The 20,783-nt window shown below is 43.9% G+C and overlaps 2 long non-coding RNA genes and 1 pseudogene across 2 annotated transcripts; 1 reads left to right on the top strand and 2 right to left on the bottom strand.

Moving 5' to 3' along the window:
* The first annotated feature begins 1,953 nt into the window (after positions 1-1,953).
* Positions 1,954-3,359, top strand: LOC126538919 (uncharacterized; annotated as a pseudogene).
* A 3,568-nt stretch (positions 3,360-6,927) lies between these two features.
* LOC140212870 (uncharacterized) lies at positions 6,928-9,761 on the bottom strand. The gene is made up of 2 exons (XR_011889840.1): positions 8,880-9,761; positions 6,928-7,072 (listed from the first exon to the last, which is right to left on the bottom strand). It is a non-coding gene; the product is annotated as an uncharacterized lncRNA (long non-coding RNA).
* Positions 9,762-10,138: 377 nt separating this feature from the next.
* Positions 10,139-12,929, bottom strand: LOC129382094 (uncharacterized). Its single transcript, XR_008610171.2, has 2 exons — positions 12,631-12,929; positions 10,139-11,548 (listed from the first exon to the last, which is right to left on the bottom strand). It is a non-coding gene; the product is annotated as an uncharacterized lncRNA (long non-coding RNA).
* Between the last annotated feature and the right edge of the window lie 7,854 nt (positions 12,930-20,783).

Raw genomic sequence — 20,783 nt, 5'->3', positions numbered from 1 at the left:
TCCCTTTTCTTATTACTTTGTTTACTGCTTTCCTTTCGAACTAGGTCCGCGCACCGCACTTCTCTATGCTCCTTTTCCCTTTTTTCTCCTCTCTCTCTCTAAAGCCCTCGCCACTTCCGGCGCGCTGCGCGCGCCCGCTCAATTCTCTCTTTGGACAGAATAAACTAGACCTTGTTACCGAAAAGACGTGTGTCCGTCTCGTTTACCACGGCTCTACAACCTGTTGTTGAGTAAGTAATGCTAGTTCAAACGTGTGCATGCCTTCATTGTAAGCATGTCATTTAGAACTTTCACCACAGCTAGGCTAATTTCTGTGAATATAATTTTTTTCAGGCACCCTCTGGATTCAGATCGTGTACTTTTTCCTGTCTTTTGACAATTGCCACATAATGAAAAACATCAGATTATAGTTCCTTGAAGTGAAGAGACTGTTCAGAAGAAATGGAAAATTCATCCTTCCAGAGTTCTTAAGGTATAAAGATGGCATTTCTGCTTCAGCTATTCAAACTTGACTAATGTTTCACCTTGTTACAGACTGTTGTACAAGATTCAGGAAAAGCAAGGCGCCTTCAAATTGGTGAGGTGCCTGACCAAGAAGCACCTGTGACCAACAAATTTCTAAAAAATGAACGTCAGCAGGGCTGTTCAGGTTTTTTCGCCACAGGTAAAGTATGCAAGCACATAGTTTGTTGGCTGTGTAAAGGATCCTCGCTTCAAACGTAAAGGATCAGTTTCTGGGTTACTGCACGCACTGAATAACATTTTTCCTCGACTTCACAGCAGTGGGCAGGGTGATTAGCTATATTAGAAGAATGATCATCATTGACTCTTATTCTCGTTTAGGTCACCACAGTCCTGTGATTTTTGCAGCAACATGGTCAGAGCCTTGGAGCTCCTGGCTTCGGCGACTGCCTGCCAACAGTGGAATTCATGGAATTGGTGCACAAATGGTTCGTGCTCCATAATATTAAGAGCACCACTGTCCACTGGACAAGCAGAGATGCCTTGAGGATGTCATTTTACTGTGCAGAAGACAAGAAGTGTGTCTTAGTTTCGCTAGTGTTTATGCTGACCATATTTTACTGATTTATGGTTTATGGGGTTTAACTTCCTAAAGCGACGCAGGCTATGAGGGATGCCGTAGTGGAGGGCTGCAGATAATTTGAAACATCTGGGGTTTAGCACATGTTGACGCGGCACAATACACAGGCTTCTAGCATTTTGCCTACATCAAGATGCAAACGCCGTGGCTGGGATCATACCCACGTCTTTCAGGTCAGCAGCCGAGCACCATAACCACTCAGTCATCGACATATTTTACTGTTGAAAGCATGGATTTGTAGAGTTGAATATTCAAGTTTCGGCTTCTAGTGTGGAGCTAATGGAAAGCAGGTTTTCTTTATTAACAGCTACTGAAGGTCTTTGCTGCTTTTCTTGTGACATGCGCTAATTTACTACTTTGCAAAGCTTTCTTTTTCAGACTTTCATGGCTAGAAAACGACTTTATGATGTACTTCATGGAATGGAAAGAAAGCATATCATATAAGATGGAATTCCTGTCTGACGAGACATATGAGGCACTGAGAGTGACCAGCATGTCGACAGTGCTATGCACAAAGTTCCTCTTAAACTCCGGGTTTCATTTTTTGCTCACAGCTAAGTTCTCAAGTGACAATGTAGAGTCACTATTTTCTACAATACGACAATTGAATGGGTCCAATGACCAAACCGACACCTACGTAGCCCTATCATCTCTACAGAAAATATTGGTGACTGGAATCATCTACGCGTCATCCAGTGCCTATGCTGGGAGTGTGGTGGGCTCGCTGGGGAAGACATCAAAACTGTTTCCCATTCCTGTGAAGGCCACTATCGACAGTGGTATCAAGAAGCTTCTGCTCCCACATCTCGCTGCACTGGAGCGCTCTCCAAGTATGCTGGGACAACCCTTTAATAATTTGGGCTTTGTATGCTAAATGTACACGTGCAGCTTCTAAATTCACAGTCAGAAGCTAGAAGGCCTGGTGCCATTTCCGTCATCCAAGTTTTAAGGATTCTGCTTCTCAGAAAAGTAGAGATATTGATCTAAAACAGTGAGTTCAGGTGCTGTCCCAAAATAACTTTTAGGGTCTGAACGAAGGGATCAACGACTGAGGCTTCGACCAAGAGGAAGGGACAGCGTTCATTCTGCACTTAGCTGTGCCTGAACGGTGACCTCCGAAAAGTGTTGTTGCCTAAACAGCCGTCTTATAGCCATTGACAAATTACCCGTTTGCATGAATTAAGGACATATTACCAATATTTGGGCACTCTGCTTGCGAAAGATTGATTTAGGACTGAAATGCTGCCAATAGCATTTTTCAGAGTAAGTGTCATTAAGTTCCAATTTGCCTTCATTCTTTCAGGTGCCCCTCAACGAAGCCTTCGAGCCAGCACACTGGCAATGATTGCTGGCTTCTTCATCAGAGCCGTGCAAGACTGCATTGCATGTGAAGGCTGTCTCATTAATTTGAGGGCACCAGCCTCTCGGTCTACCACTACTGCCATCATAGCAGGCATGGACCGGGGAGGGCTATCGTACCCTACCTTGGCTTTCGTAGGGTTCGTCAGCCGCCTGGAAGGTGCTGCATCAAGTGTGGCTCCTGTGCTTGTTAGGGGGCCAAGGCCGCTTAAGAAGTTTGCAGACCTAGTGCTGCCGTCACTTACAAAAAATCCGCTGTTTGTGTGCTCGAAGGACACTACAGAGCCTCACAGCAGGGCCCTGCTAAAGCTGATTGTCCACAAGCTTATGAGGCCATTTTTGTCCAATTTTGCCTCTGATCTCACAGAAGAGCACGCCAAACGAAAATTAATGCCAAACCGAAATCACGAAAGGTCTTAAAAGTGTAAGAATCTGGCTGACCTGAAATAAAGTTCTGGCCACGACCGGCTATTGTGTCTGGCAAACAAGCTTTTCTAGTCTGGTTTTATTCATTTTTCATGTAGAGTGCGTCTTGAAATGATTAACAATCGTAGCAATCTGATTAGCATTTACATTTGTCAGTGCGCAAGCCATTCCAGGGGCGGTCTCGACCATGTTTGACAAACAGCTGAATGGGGCTGCTGCTATGTCAAGCTAAGCAGTTTCTGTAGGCTCTTTTCAGTGACACAGTCGTAGTAAAACCACTGTTTTTATTTAAAATGTACAAATGCAGTGATAACATCTACACTTGCAATCTTGGCCTTCATATGCCAGCAGTTGCCAGATTCAGGCCCTCTGCAGAAAAACTACAGGTCGTTATCTCTGCTGTTTTGGCTGCTTTCAGTAGTTTTCCTTGCGAAATATTCAGCAAGTAGTTCTGACATGATCGCTTGTGTCAAAAATTTCTCTGTAGAAGTGGGCACGGAATCCAAAAAGGTATCATCCCTGGTAACCCTTTGTTAACCCTGACGATGGAATCCAAACAACAAAATCACGATGTTCCGTTGTATACTGCCATTTGTGTTTTAACTTGAAAGTAGTATGGGTGTGCCCATTTCTATGTCTGCTTTCCATTCACATTCTCTAGACAACAATCTGGGCCGTTTCTCACTTTTTGTGTACCTCTCTTGGCCAGTGTGTAAGGGCATTTAACCTCAACAACATTGCCATGGCATATACAGCTGAGGGAAGCATCTGGTGTTGCTGCAAGATGCGAATGCTGTGTACTCAAATGAATTTTTGGCCCAAAGTATTGAAAGTCAATATGATGCAGCACCATTTCATAAACAAAGCTCGTGAATGCACCATGCTCATGCTCCAGTCCCCATGTTGTCGATGCAGAGGTGAACTTGTGCTACTATGGCTTAACACATTTTCTTCAGAAGACTTATTCAAGCTTTTCGAGCACACACATTTTGTCACAGAATCTGCGATACTGCCAGCACGATACGCAAGCCACTTTGGACAACTTGATTGTCCTTCTGTGGAGCCTTCAACGTAGTCCACCATTTCTTGACTGATGTGATACTCAGCAAGGAAGTTACCACCACATTGAAACAGTGTTTCCAAGTCCTTGGACCATGTTCCTGCAAGTGGCTCGAAGCTAGCACTTTATTGTAAGAGCACAATGAAGAAAGCTGGTGCAGCACAAGAGCATCAGCAAGATTTGAATACAGCAGTTGTAACTCTTCTTCATTTGTAGGTGGTGGTTCAGCTAGCAAGGCTCTTGATGTGTCTGCAACCTCAAGTAACATCGCACTTGTAATGCTTGGCTGCAAGTGGATTGTGTACATTTTTTTCTTCCTCTTCTAAGATGATGAGAAGTCACTACGTCTCTTAGGTGCTTGGGCTGTGCGCCAGGGCAGTCGGCTGGTAGCCATGCGGAAAGTGCTCTAAAGAAAGAAAAGGAAGCAGCTGCCACTCACCTTAGTACAGTCGATGATGAGGCAAGCAACTAGGATGGAAGGGGCAAGGAGAATGGTCTTGGATGCAAACAGGGGCTCCGCTATTGTGACACCTTGTGAGCACACTGCAAAGGACATGAGAGTATGTTACCACCATTTGAAAAACACAAAAAGACCCGGACCAGAAAAGAAGGTGACAAACACAGCATTGACTCGCAATTAAAAGTTCATTTTGAAAACAACAAATTAAGTAGGATGTTACAACAGCAAGCATGTGACATCAATGTCCTGCCTGCACACCAAGAAATGCAAACAGCAGTGCAAATGACATTGCTGCTTTCAGCAGCAATATTGATGCAAAGAAGCCACCTGTACCAGAGGGAAGTGGACGCTGGTCTTAAATATATGCAATGCTATAGCAAGAAAGGGAATGACAGGAACACGTAGGTTTCTCCGTTTCCCTTTCGTACACTGAGTGTGCTAATGGGATAATGCAAGTGTAAAGTGAACATGAAAGCAAGCTATGCTGGGACAAGGCAGAATAACAGCGTGTTGTCGATAGTAATCGAATGACATATATTCTTGATCAAGCAGAAACTTCCTCCATTCTTTCGGTGGCATGAGCATCTGAGAGTGCGGGGAGAGAAATCTGACAGCTTGAAGGGAACATCATTGTTTATTTTGTTTGTAGCTAACCTTGCATAACTGCAGCAAAAATTATTTCCTCTTTTTATTAATACATACCACATTCTTGTTTGCTCCCGAAAACCACTCAGCTCCACATACCCGTGGCCTTGACGGAAATTCCAAATAGATACAAAGAAAATCGCACTACGGTAGTCAAAAAGTTGACAGCGCAATATGGTCCGACACTGACAAAGTAAAAAAAAATCATTTTTGGGTTTTACGTGTCAAAATCAACATATATGATTATGAGACATGCCGTGGTTGGGGACTCCGGATTCATTTTGTTCATGTGGAGTTCTTTAATATGCACCAATGCACGGTACCACGGGCGTTTTTGCATTTCGCCCCCATCGAAATGCGGCAGCGGTGGCCGGGATTCGTTCCCACACCCTCAGGCTTAGCAGCGCAACGCAGCCACTAAGCCACCACGGCAGGTACACACTGACATATTACATGGGGGCTATGACAAGTTACAATGATTTTGCTGAAGCCGTGCACTTGGGGAGATGTTCACACAAACATGAATGACGAGAACATACACAGACGCTGATCTACAACTGCGTTTATACAAGAGCTTCCCCACCTGAAATATGACACGAAAGTCAAATGGTGAGAATTTTCGGCAGGTATCCGCAACTCCGCAACTACACCGACACGTCACGTGTGGGGAACATCATTCCCGTCCGCGGCGGACGCGCTTCGCACAAGAGAACAAACGAAGCCCTTTCTCTCTGACTAGGATTTATGACCAACTTGCGCTACTGACATGCGCAACTAGCACAACGCCTGCGAAAAAGCGATCTGTCACATAGGCGCAGGCATAAAATACAAGCACATTTGGCGCATTTTGAGATTTGCGGCTGTGTGCGCGGCTTGGCATGTGAAAATCTTGGATTGACTTACGGCATGACTTCAAGCCTTTTGGATGCAACGCCGCAAAAATGGCGAAAAAACCGTCACTTCCGGCGGGAGGTGTTTCAGTGGGACTTTTGTCTGCAGAGCGAGCTAAGCGAGCTGACAATCGGTTTTACCACATTATACATTTTCTAAATTGATCATCACTCCCGTCACGGTACGAATAGACGTGCTATTCTAATTATCAAAGTGTAAATCGAAAATCAGACCGTCAAAAAAGGAAGAAGTATCACTTTCCTTTGACAAGCTTTACATTAACAAACGCGCATATATTTGGGACGAAGAGAAGAAGGACAAAGTACAGATGCAAAAAAAAACGACACAGTAACAAACCGCCGAATAACCCGCCGAGCCGCACAAGCGGCACAATCAAAAGATTAACATTGATAATGTAAACGCCCGCAGTGTCCTAAATAAAACAGAAGCCTTGGAAAGCCTCCTAGTCGACTACGAGCCCGATATTGTGGCCATAACGGAAACTCCTCCTCCATACACGTTTCCGCCGGTGGCGCGTGGATGGAGGGGCTTTAGCTCCATTTAACTACACAATCATCCGAAAAGACTGACCTTCACGGGGTGGAGGAGTGGCGTTACTGATAAACTGTCTCCGCTTTGTCCTTCTTCCCGAGGTGGACAACGCTGAAGCCGTTTTCTGCAAACTTTTGTGCGACGGGACGTCAATTGTAACCGGCTGCGTTTATCGGAGCCCTTCCTCGGACAGTGCATGCCTTCCCTAGCAAAAATTCTAATACAATAACTAATAGCCTATGAGGTTATTGACACTAATACAATCTATTATGTCTATTATTGAATTAGTCTAATAGAACTATTGGTGTATTGGCCTATTAGTCTGATAGGTATACCGGTGCATTAGTCTATCGGCGTGTTAGTCTAATAGCTAGGTATATTGGTGTGAAAGAAAAGTTTGCAATGCACCAGTTACAGAATGAAAAACAGGCATAATTGCTAGAAGCATTTATTAGTACATCTAATATTTTTTACAGATTTCTCTTTCCAGATCCTCGTCAGGTCAGCAATCTTGATTGCAAGAGCTTTTACTCCACCACTTCGACCAGAGAACGTCCTTTTGATAGGTTAAAAAAACCTGGACAGAAACATACACCCATATAGAAACATTTAAAAGCAGGGGTGCTAGTTCTACCACTAAATGTTTAAGCTGACAATATTTGTTTCTAAATTGGAATAATATGGCCCCGTAATTTCCAAACTAATTTTAGGACAAAGCGTGATATGCTTAGTTCGACATGTTTATCGTAAAGAAAAATGACGTCACCTGATATGACAGAACAATTAGACGGCACATAAAATGAACCTAAGATGTTCTGTGTGTTACATCGAAACTGTAGGCAGATAAGGAACAACTCTAGACAGAAATCTTGCACCGCATTGCCGGAAACAGGCATGTCATTGCTGCTATGGGCACGTTGCAAGTGCTAGGCGGCGCCCTGTCTTTCCGACCCCTAGCGCCATCTGACGAATAGTTGCGCGAATGCGGTAGGATGACTCACGGCGTCAGCAGCCCGCGCTGCGTGTTTGGCGCCCTGTCAAACGGTAGCGATGGCGCGAAACAGCGTGCCGATATTAATTTTAGCCGGGTTTCGGTAATTACAAGATCTCGACAGCTTTTTCCGGGAAAAGAATTTACAGAAAGGAAGTCGTCTAATTGAAGTGGGGCACGTCTATGACGTGAGGGAAGTGTTGAACTCGCACTGATCGGAAGTGACTGCTAGGTGTATTCCGCAAACGAAAAATAACGCACCAGCGAGATGCGTGAAGCTCAGCGTAAGTTACTTCGTTATATAATCTACGGTGTGGACGCATGAAATTATAGGCGACATTGATTCTCGAAGATCGGCGACAGCAGACAAAACCTAGCGGGGAGCTGCGATTGCCGTGCTGGCATCGCAGGGAAGTGCAAGGACGCCGCGGTAGTTTCCCTGTACATACAGGACGGCAAATACGAATCCAAAACATCTCATCCAAGAACGTGGGGCGTACGAACGACTAGTAAGACCTACCCGACGTATTCTAACGTTGCTCTCCCCAAACACAAAAGAAGGGGAGGAGCTTACCAGTTGTGTTAGATTACGCTGGGAAAATATTTTCGCCCAAGTTACTGGAAGTGCGATACTTTTATGTTGCGATTTTCCAGTGCGTGCAAAGGAGGTTCCAATAAACCACGCCGTCAAAAATTTTGATCTCAACTGCCCCTTAGTTGATATGCTGGGCGCAGAAGGGTGTATGCCAGCTCAAAGAGCTGCAACCCCTCCTCAAATCTCTGAGCAAGCCTTATAGCGCTCTTTGAATGGGAGAGGATTGGGAAAGAGTTCCACTGCTTTACTGCGGTACATTGTGGGAACAAACTACTTTGTTTGCTGCATATCCTGGTACGCACTGCAGGTGTCCCGTTGCTGCCATCATTGCTGTAAAAGCAAAGAATTCAGCGTTAACGCGCTTGGCATAACGCCGGAACGTAAAACAGCTTATGCCGTTGGAGGAGCGCTATCCAGTGTTGACGCCGTTCTGCTTCATACGGTCGGCTTGGAAACCTGTAAAGCTTTGTTCCTCGTGAGTTGGTGTACGTGCTGTTGCAGCCCACTACGCAACAGCTCGTGCTGCACTTCGCCATTGCTCAGAAAAGGCAACAGCTACGCGCGAAACAGTGCGCAGACAGGCTTTCCGAACGCAAGCGGGCCGGTCGTATCCTGCCGGTTCCGCGCGCGCCGCCGCGAGGGGCGCCCTTGTAGGCGCGGGAACTACGTTCGCAACCTGCCTATGCGCACAACAATCGGCCCAATGACACTGTAATGAAGTAAATCCACCATTGGGATAAAAAAGAAAGAAACAACTTTATACTATACTATAGAAGCATAAATAAGTACAATAATTACCTCCAAATGGTAGGGAATCGGCGCCGGCGAAAACACATCACATCGATGCACGCTGATAGATCCACAAAGCCACGAAGCAGAGGGGTGAAAAACAGTTGCGTGCCGTTGTTTTGAAGTCGCACAACACCCATATCCAAATATATTACTGCAGGAATAAGATTGCGCAGACGCCAACACCGCGGGTTCCTTATAAACACATCGTTCATTCACTAAAAATCACGCACACCTCGCCTTGACATGGCTACAGTACACTGCAACATGGCACATGGCAGCCGCCAATGCACACGTGCTGTGCGCAACTACGGCTGACTACGGTCGCACTTTTTCGATCTTCCCGCCTGCCGTGTTTCCTTCTCTGCGATACTGCTCTTTGATGTCAATAAATATTACGGCCTTTTATATGCGGTATTAAGTTATCAATTTGGGTTACAAGCTTATGCGCACTTCAACAGAAGATACGGGACTAACGAAACTATAGTGGCAAACAAATAGGCATGCCAAATAAATATGGTTGTTGCGATTGCACCATCGTTCGTAAACCCACCGGGCATCGCGACTCTGCCTTGTAGGCTACGGTTGGTTGTTCGTTCTGCTTTTTTTTTTTTTTTTTCGTGGAGAAGTATTTGCTGCGTTGTAAACACTAGCTGTTTCCTCACGACTCATCGCGACGAGGCTGAACAGAAGCCTATAATAGTATTGTGAGACGTCGCCAGTGAAGCAAAATTGGCAAGACCATGTAGGCGCGCGTCGATCGCTTTCGTGTATATCGCTGAGAGATAGGGGCCAGTTTCACTAGCTCTTAATGGGCATGTGAACTCCTCTGGACATCCACTGGACTACCGATTCTGGATATCTTGGTCATCCCTAGGACGTCCGCAGATCGCCTAAAAGGCGTACGGCGGACATCCATAGAGGCGCATACTAATTGGCAGTCCGAGGGGTGTACCGCGGATGTCTAGAACGGATATACGGACGTTCCACGGACGCAAGAATTTCTTTATGTTTTCATTGCTAAACATCCGTCAGACATCCGTACGACGAACCGTGGACCATTAAGGGATGTCTGCAGGATGTTCATATTTATTTAAATGGGCTAAATAGCACAGTTAGCGTAAACATTGGCCTTCTGTAGAATCTGTGCTGCAAAGATGGTGCAGTACTGGCATGTACTAATGAAAATACAACTTGCACCCATAGAACGCAGACTCCAAAGCAAGCTAAGTTTACATAAAATGGAGAGAGAATCACTTTCACAGATATTTTTATTAATTTCTATTACAAAAGCTCGATTTAATACAGAGAGTCGCTAGTAATGCAAGTGTTACAAGTATTCAAACACAGAACTGGTCACGAGACAAGATACTGCAAACCTATAACATTCAGAGACAGAATGCATGTGACAGTCCTGCATTATAATAAATGTTAACAACTTATTACCACAAAATAAGACAAAGGCTGCAGGTGACAGCTTTTACAGCAGTACATTAAAATTTCCAGCCCCCAAGTGCTACAAGAGTGAAATGAGATCACATAATATAAGAACGTCTACTAAGCACCACTATCGCGATAATACATATTTAGAAACATCAAGGTAGGCAGGACCAGGTGTAGCCCTCAGTGTACTTCAAAAGCGTGGTACACTTCTTTCACTGCAATACACTTATTCTTCACCTTAACATCAGGGAACATGAAAAAAAAAAAGCACAGAATGCCACATGGGATACGAGACATGAAGAGAGCACAGGCATTGACTGTTTCATTAGCGTGAATGAATCGTGAGGTGAGGCTCGTCGAATCCCAGAAAAAAAGTTGGCAATCAGTACGCTATCACATTTCACTACATTCAGTAATGACTAAGGAACATAAAGGTACTGGCAATCCTCACACCTAAAATATCACACAGCTGAGACCTAAATTATTTGGACCGTGCCTTTTTTTCAAATTCTAGCAATACCTTGGAAACAGCTAATGAACTCAGGCTCATAGAACCGGAATGGCACTGTTGTCCCCACGGAGCTCACTTGCACAGATGGACAAAACATGGGACACATTCACAGATGTTAGACAGAGCAAGCAATCATAAACTACGAGAAAGCTTTAAAGGGGCACCATCGTACGAATAAAGTAATCATAATATTTTATTTACAGCAGCTATATTTTTTGCGTTACAAAGCTGTAGTGACCACATTTACCTCACTCTGCGGAATATCTTCGGGAACCTCTGGGATTCGCAGCTGCTTCACAGAGCTTGGAGAAGGCTGCGAGTCACTTTAATCCGAGTCTGTGTATACAAATGGTGCTCGGCAGCGTCTTTTTTGAACCAAGTCAGGGTCACTGCTCAGGTCCGATGTGAACTGACTTTTATTCAGCTTTTTACGTGCACGATCGTATGTGGCTGAACAAGAAATGACAATGCAATGGTCAAGTTTTTACTCTCATTTTGTTCTAAAAAATCACCATACCAAAACATGGCTCCCACCAATAACCCTTTTACAGAAATGTCAAACTGTTTCCACGTTGATTCCACCGGGTGTGATTTTTTTCACCATTGACGTAAGCTTTTCGGGCTTTGCGTGAGCTGGCCACCAACACTTGTTGTCGGAGATCCAACTTGTAGGAACAACTTTCACTTCTTCAGCTTTGGTGAATTCAACAGTGGCATAACGCATCTGAAGAAAGAACACATGCTTGAACAAGTTCGAAAACTGTGACCAGTAATAAAATCTCAAAGTTGTTACCACCATAATATGGCAAAACACCTCCTATTTTGTACTAGGAAAGATATATAATAAATTAACAAACCTGACTGTGAGCTCAAAAATTACCTGCCTGCAACAGCCACGCCAAAACAAAAATAAAAATATTTCTTCCATGGAACGAGTTAAAAATTTACCAAGCAAAAGACTGCAAACACTATTCTATGAGAATAGTTTGTTTAATGTGAATAGTGTAAACTGACAATCACCTGACATTGCAATACAGTGCGCATATTTTAAAATATTGCTCCAAATTAGCCTAGGTCTCAAAGCTGCTAATTTTAGGATTTCTTTAGTAATTAGATGCCTTGACGGTGGGGTAAAGGCTCAATTATACAGCTGTGCTGTATGTTTAGGCATTTACAAGCCAGTGGTCATGTTTAGGAGATCCCAAAGTATTACTTGTATTAGATGCCACATTTACAATCTCACCAGCTAATATAAAAATTTTCAATTTTATCATGTGTTACTATAGAAATTAAATATGCATACATTGCTGCCTGACTCACGAAGTGGAAAGCCATCCGCACCGAATCTCAATCGCACGTAGTAATCGCGGTCACAGAATGTGGAGTCTTCTGAAAGTGTGTCATATTCTGACGACTTGGGTTTCTGAACGATTTCGTTCACGTTAACACAAGGTACGGTTTCCAACCGTTTGCACAAGGACTGCGAAACAACAGATGGACTGGTCGGAGAACACTCCTGCCCGGTGCACGGAGAATAGAGAAGTTGAAAGGATTTCTTCGTCTCCCATGCCGCTGTCTCTTCAGCAAATTTCTTGCGAGCTCTCTGCATACTTTGCGTGCGCTACAGAGTAGTGAGTAGCAGCTCCCAGCGACGTATGCGACCGCAAGCAATCGCGTACAGCAGCACCTCCTTGCATATATGCGACTAAAATAAAGCCGCTCACGCGAACTACTGCGCATATGTGGCCTGTAGAACATACCGACAACACATAGTATAGTATAAAGTCCAAGCACGCTTCAGCTTACCTTTTCTGTGGGGCCAACCCGGCCAGGAGCCCAGGAGAAAGAAACAACAGCCTTGAGCACCTTGCGCAGCCGTAGTAACAACTGAAAATGGCGCCTGTGCACTCACAATAAACGCGCGAAACGCTCGCCTTCGCGCCTTTTTCGCACGCCAAGTTTCATCCTAGACGCCAGCGCTCGCATGGCGCTCGTTTCTCTCCTGGCGGAACGATTGCACCTCCCACAGGTGTACGTTTTCGCCGCTTCCATTCAAGGTCGCGCCCGCGCTTAGCTCGCGCTGCGCGCGAAACGTCTCTTGTTTCCGACGGTGCCTCCTCGGATGACTGGAAATTATTATCGTGTTGTTAACTGTCACAACAGCAGTGTACATAAAAACAGGGTTAATGCCACCAGTGAAATTCTGCCCATCCACACTTTCAAAAATACTGCCAGAAGGATGCCCCAAACGATAAATAGAAATAGTCTCCCGCGAAAAAGAATGCAGGGTATGCTAAGTTTCAGAAAAGATTGCGCTGGTAGCATAATGGGTATGCTTGCGACGCGTTTTCTGCGTCTTTAGGGATGATATAAATATTTCTGAAGTTTCCAAATGAGAGCCTGCTGTTAATTATTATTTGAAAAGCGTCGTAAATGGACGTCAACTATACAATGGGACAGTCGGTCTCTGGTCACATCGATATCTGGCGAGCGTGATGGTCCAAAAAGGATATGTTTGATAACGCGTAAGCACTCTAAGCACAGAAATGTTTCTGTGGCTCTGCAAGTAATAATAATAAGACGGTCACACAAGCTTGGTAGCTTTTACGATCACGTTGTGCTTTAGAACCAGTACACTAACCTGCCTCCGTGGTAGCCTGTATGCTCTGAAAAAAATCCCATGGGCAGGTAGAATTCGGTCGAATTTGGTTTATTTTATGTTGCATGTTTGAGGACTCATTGATATTTCGCCGACAAACGTTGATGCCTCTACTGAACAAAGTTAGCTGTAGTTAGCTTGAATGAACTCAAGGCCGGTTCTACGTTGATATTTGCAAGCGCAAAAATGCTCAGCAACAGAGCAGTTCGTCACTCAAGTCCGAACGAAGTCCTGCTAGGGACATTCGCGAAATGTCCAGCACGAATGACCTAAGGATGTCCGCAGGAGGATAAGAACTGGATGTTGAAATTAGTCCGATAATGATATCCACTGGATGTCCCCAGGACGACTGCTCTAGGACTTGGACGTCAGGATCTTATGCGGACGTCCGAGGGAGTTTCAATGCCCATTGGGACGTATACGCGTACGCGATGAAACTAATACAAACGTGTGAATGCTGTGTGCTGCACATTTTGTACAGCAAAATTCTTAATTATTCAGCAAATAATCAGAGACCTATCTGCTAATTGTCCCCAATACAGACTTAAAGGGACCCTGAACGATTTTGACAATTTTCTAGAAACGTGCTGAGTCGTTAGAATAGATCCTTCTGATCATTAATTTAAGCATCTAAGTGCTCCGCGTAAAGCGTGTAATTTATTATAAGGTTTTAAGAATGCACATCGCTGGCGATTGCAGCACACTGCTCGGCGGAATTTTAAGCCGTCCCTACACATGACGGAAATCACCCATATGACGTCAGTAGGGTGAGCTATCCGATTGGCTGACCAGGGCGCGTGATCGATAATTTTTCCAACTTTATGGTAAACAAATGATGTTTGCTATAGTTGGAATGTTAGTTAATTTGTTTTTATAAAAAGAAAGTAACATAAAGAGAATGCACAAGAACAATTTTTCAGTACACTTGAGCACTTCCGGCACACAGCAAGTGTCGTCTGCTTGTGTTACAACGTGCTCGGTCTTTGACGAGAGCTCCGCCGTCAGTGTCGGCCTGTCTTTTCGCGAACGCTATGACTCGACTTTGTTGCGTTGTGGACTGCAAGCGTAGCGACTGGCAATATGTCAAGCTGCGACATCGTGTCCCTCTGCAAGCCAGTAGACGAGCGGACTGGCTGCAGCGCATTGGACAGCCGCTATCCGATGGGCGCCAGGATTTGAGCGATTGCGGCCGTCACTTTACACCGGAAGATTACTAATCCAATAGCGTTTCACGAGTGCGGTAATAGGGTAAACGCAAGCGCAAGGGTACAGGGCCTGGCCCTGTGCCCTTGCGTGTCGTTTCAGGGGATGAACAGAAGCGCAAATGATAATGGTCTGCACGGTGCAGCCACCTGGTGGCATAGAGCTCAACCACACAAAGTAGAGTAACAAAATATATTCTTCTTTGCTGCTGGTGCAAATTTTTCGCAGGAGTGTAATCGTTAACACGTTGTTTTTGTAAATGTTTAAAACGTTTTACACTTGGTTAGAGCAATATTAGCTCTTTCTTTGGCTGGCTAAGCTCTGCGCCAACGGGTGGCTGGACCGTGGAGACCGATCAGGCAGCTCACGTACGTCTACGCTAAAGTTACTTCATCAGCTTGAGTTTATGCCTTCACCGTTCCGTCGAAACGTTCTGCTAGTGTGTGATTACCGGAATACCAGACACGTTCGGCGCTACGACAGAATGCTCGCAACGCACGCTGCTACGATAGCTCTCGCTTGGGGCTGACGGCCAAGCCGCTAGCGGACACAATTCGCGCGGGCGGGAGGCGGGCTCCAATATAACCGGACGTGGACGATGTGACGTCGCATCGTGACGCAGAATCAGTGAAGGCGGAGCTTAGCCGCGATGGCTCAGCGAACGAGTTGACGAGGTAAAGCATGGCTAGGGAGGAGGGTAACTTGTAATCGCTTGCAGCTCCATTAATACGTAACGCTTCACTTAAATTGTGGTGCGAATGTTCTACTTAAGCTGTACCCTACGCGTCTACAAAATTTGTCCGAACCGTTTCAGGGGCCCTTTAATTTTTCATAAACTTTCACCCTCGCATTAAGCAAGCAGCAAACAGGGGCAACTGAATTCGACAATGCATATTGCATAACAGACCAGCAACAATCTGTGTAAAGTCAATAGGACGTATCAGTCTAATAAAGAAACTAGCAGACAAGCAACACTGTTTGTGTAAGACTAATACGTCTAATACATAGGGTCTATTGGTCTTATAGGTCAATCAGTACAACTAATAGAAATTTCTATTGGTCTAATACAAAACTTATACAACTAGTACAAACTGTATTAGACTAATAGAAACTTCTATTAGAATTTTTGCTAGGGTTTCAGCAATTCTAGAATGTATGCAGCGTCATGTCCATCGATTCAGGATTATTCTTGCGGGCGACTTTAACCTTGCTGACATAGACTGGCCCACAATTAATGCATCACACATCAGAAGCCTCATAAGTGCTAATAGACTTAATGCTAAATTTTAACCTACATCAAATTGTCACTCGTCCTACTCGCGTTCAAGGCTCAACGAAAAATATCCTCGACCTCATATCTCTTAGCAACCATTTTTCTACAAGTCAAGTACAAATGGACATTATTGAAGGGATATCTGATCACAGCATACATATGTGCACATTCCAGCTTGATCATTCTATTACTACCCTGTCTACAGTAAAAAGTTTTTTTTAAAAACTTTCATAAAGCAGATGACGCCAGCATACTAACTTATCTGTCGCATGAATTCGATTCCCTTTTGGAAAAAGCATCTCAGGAATCTACCGATGTAGATGCATTGTGGCTACATTTTAAGAGCATTGTCCTGCACTGTATAACTAATTATATTCAAACGCAAAAGAAAAACCAGCACCTTAAGAATCCATGGATCACACGCGATCGAGGTTATCCATGCTAAACGGCGCGCAGATCGGCTTCGTAAGGCAAACAAGAATAACCCAAAACCATCTACAACCTTGAAGTTAAAATCTGCAGGTATGCATTTCAAGCAGAAACTAAAAGATTCGAAACAATGCTACTATACAGTGTCACTCTTGCTAGCTTCCTAAAAAATAACCCACAAAAATTCTGGAAACATCTGCGCACTATATATACCGAGCGGACAACAACCAAACTAACTGAAGAAGAAAGAAGTGCAACGGCAAATAAATATAACGATTTCTTCAAGTCAGTCTTCACGGAAGACAATGGTACACTTCCCCCTCTTCCACATCCTGCACTTCAGTGCTTGATCCCTTAATAATAACGGACGCCGGAATCCACAATCTTCTCCTCAACATTGACCCTAAGAAAGCAAACGGCCCTGACGAAATTCCAAACGAATTCCTAAAAATATGCTGAGTAGTGCAGTAGATATCTGGGACAGATTTTTTGTAAGTCACTAGCAACTACTAATCTACCACATGACTGTAAAAAGGCTAAAATAATACCGATCCACAAGAAAGGAGACAAAAATAATGTTGCCAATTGCATACCCATATCTGTCACCAGCACTTCATGCAAAATACTAGAACACATCATTCTAAAACACATGACAGTGTTTCTAGAACGCGAAAACATCCTATCGCCTCACCAGCACGGTTTTCGATCTGGCTTATCAATCATCACTCAACTAACAGAGGTAGTTCATGACCTTGCTCTTAGTATTAATAATCATTCTCAAATTGACATGATTTTACTTGACTTATCTAAAGCTTTTGAATGCGTGAGTCACACTAAGCTTTCAAAAGTGGAGCAAGCCATGGGGAAGGGAGAAGTTTCTGCTTGGATAACAGCCTTTCTAACACACCGCTCACAATTTGTTATGTTTGACCATATGCCATATGATGTCGTTCCTGTCACATCTGGAGTACCACAAGGCTCGGTACTCGGGTCGCTGTTATTTCTTATCTTTATTAACGATATAACCAATATTATAGCGTGCAAAATCAAACTCTTCGCGGATGATTGCGTGAAATATAAAGAAATTAACAGCCATAGCGATCATATCGATCTTTCTGATTCCCTTAACACGCTAGCCGAGTGGTGCTCCCAGTGGCAAATGTCTATTAACGTTAATAAATCAGTGGCAATGACAGTAACAAGAAAAAAAAGCAACCCTATCATTTCACCTATATCGTTAATGGCACGCCTCTTCGATGGTTGAGCAACAGAAATATTTAGGGATAACGCTGACATCAAACCTCAATTGGGAAACACGCATAACTAATATCACAACTACTGCAGTGCGAAAGCTATTTTATCTAAAAAGACGCCTAAAGATCGCTCCAACGAACATTAAGCTTCTGGCTTACAAAACACATGTGATACCTATTTTAGAATACGCTAACACAATTTGGTTTCCTTACACAGCAACTAACACAGCTAAATTGAAGCTGTACAAAGAAAAGCTGCAAGGTTCATTCATAACAAATATCGTTCTACTGACTCACCTTCACGTCTCTTAGCTTCCTCAGGCCTCAACACATTATCGACGAGAGCGAGACAAGGTCGACTAAAATTCCTGTTTCAAATTCTGCACCGTCAGTATAAAATTGAAATCACCCAGTACATTTCATATTCGCAATCTAGAATGTAGAATAACACGGCATCAACACGAGCCTACGCTAACCGAGTATTCCTTTTCTAATGACGCATTCAGATATACATTCTTTCCTCGGGTAATCAGAGAATGGAATGAACTCGTCATTAACAGCGACAAACTCTTTATCCCTGTTCTTTTCACAGCTGGAGCTCATCACAAGAGATTATTAACGACTTCTAATGTTTGTTCCCTATTCTCTTTATGTTAATCTGACAGTACTTAGAAAAAAAATTGTATACACTTGTTTGTTCCCAAATATTTCACATTTTTGCTTTGTCTATGATGTGCCCCGGTTGTTGTTAATTTTCTTCTGCGTTGTTTAGTGTTCTATTGTATACCTTATCTACCTTACCTTTTGTATTTCGTTGAATATCGTTGCTTTTTCATTCTTTGTGTAGCTCGCACGTGTATTTATGCACAGAAAAGAAAGTATTCATGCCCGTCTGCTAGGTTCTCGGCTGAGAGCGGCAGTATTGTAAGATAATAATAATAATAATAATAATAATAATAATAATAATAATGAGGCATCTGTAGGCACAATCAAGAAACATCTAACTGCGATGTTTTCAGTGACGTACAAATTGCGTACTAATTTTCCCGACTGATAAATAAACCCCGTGAAATATGGAAAATACCACGTAACTGTCCTCCTACTCGCATTAGAGTAGGGTGCCCGATGTGTGCACTCCCCTCCGCCGCCGTGCAGGGTGAAGACAACTGCGTCGTCTGCTACGGCGTCCGCCATTATGATGCCCGCTCCGTAGGCAGTCAATGGGCGTCGCGCAGCTGCATGTGTAGTTCGCTTTGATAGCGTGTGCTGCTTTGATGACATGTCGAGAACACGAAATTTTCGCATAAGCAATGTTAAGGCATCAATTTAATATTCTGTCATTTTTATTTTTAAAGCGGAATTTCCAACTAGACTTGCTGGCAGCAGAAAACTGCCGTCCACGCCAGCTGCGCAGACCTTAAATGAACGTCTTGTTGGGCTAGCTGGTGGCTGTTCACCTTGGTCAAAGGCACGAAACATACACAGGCACGAGTCCCACCGTCCTTCGCTGTGTCTGTGTGCGAGTTTCGTGCCTTTAACCAAAGCGTAAAGACTGTTTGGCTGCCAGCTGAAACCTGAATTTGTTTAACAAACCATGTGCCGCCACGGGACAAAAGAATAATTGTCATCGCACACCCTACTTTCAAATCTTGTTTTCGAATCAGTCATAAGTTAGCCCATTTACGGGCTGAATTCTGCAATGCTGAGTAGAAAGCAATGATCGTAATAGTCAAATAACCACTCTGCGGTTGAAACGCGGATGTATGTAAGTGACGTTCTACCAATGTTGAATGGTTGCTTCGGGGTCACGGAAACTGTAGTGAATGTGGCAGCTTTTCATTTGTGTCTGTGTTACCTGTCTGTCTTACCTGTGCTGACATTTGCGAATTTTTTAACGTCGCATATTTCAACCAATATCACATCCACAGCCTTTCTTTGCGATTTCGTAGCATCGGGTGTGATGGATCCGTGGTACAGGGCATCGGAAATCTTGACCACCTGAGGTTTTATTAACATGCAGCGATACCGAACTAGTACACAGCACCATGCGTTTAACCTCTATAGAAACTCGGCCGCCGCGGCTGGGTGGCTCCTACGTCCTCAGGATCACCATTCGAGCGCGATAACTACGGAGCCTATACATCCGGGCCGCTTTTATTGCTTCATTGTAGTTCGAAACGTAATTTATATTTGTTCTGTGGGATATTACACACTAATACTACGAAATGAACCATTTCTGGCGCATCTTTATGTTCAGCTTGAGTATATAACATGCGCTTTCATTGAACGTTTTATTTTATTTTGTGGCCGTATTCTGTTTAGCAGTGCTTCCATAATTATTCTTAATTTTGTTTTGAATTCTTTTACCTTACTGTAAATATGCAGATGAGGGTAAACAAAATATTGAATGCATACCAGATTATTTGGTACCTTACATGTGGCTTATGTAGCAATAAATCACGACTCTGACGTAGTAACTAACTATAAAGCCCTGCTTAGCATATTTTCTGCACGAATATATTGTTAATTGGTAACTGCTATAAACCGGTCATCGATGCTGCCAAAATAAAGTGGCCATACGGCTTCTCAACACTGAGAAAAAGTGCATTCAATAGATAGCAATTTCCGATGTGATAGCTTGTTTATTTGGTCGGGAACTGTAAGGATTTCAAGAACAAACGCTACAACTCGCTGCAAATTAACTGCAGCGCATGTCTTGCTTCTATGCCCACTAATTCTCGCAGCTTCGAGCTGGCGCAGGTGAATGCGTAGCCTCACTCTTGCATAACTTGATATCAGCATGTGTTCCAGAGAATCCTTGTGTCGCTGACATGCCTCCAGACTGCACTGAACCCTCTTGATTAAATATTCTGTCACAGCCTTTAGAGGAGCCTTCAGGGGGAACAGATTGTCAGTCCAGGACGTGATTCCTTTAAAGTGCTTATCGCAGGATGTGAGCAAACTCATAACTTCACCACTCGGATAACATAAATTCTTACCATCATGAACATACTCTTTTAGTGCAGTTGAATATGCATGCTCATGGCTCGTGGAGCCCAGCATTGCAGCCCTGCACTGCTTGCAGTTTTTCGGGGTTTTTTTTTTCACAAGAAAGCCGCCAATATGGTGCAAAATGCTGCAC

Source organism: Dermacentor andersoni, chromosome 8 (genome assembly GCF_023375885.2).
Source record: "Dermacentor andersoni chromosome 8, qqDerAnde1_hic_scaffold, whole genome shotgun sequence".
Classification (NCBI taxonomy): domain Eukaryota; kingdom Metazoa; phylum Arthropoda; class Arachnida; order Ixodida; family Ixodidae; genus Dermacentor; species Dermacentor andersoni.
This window is presented reverse-complemented; position numbering and strand designations above follow the sequence as displayed.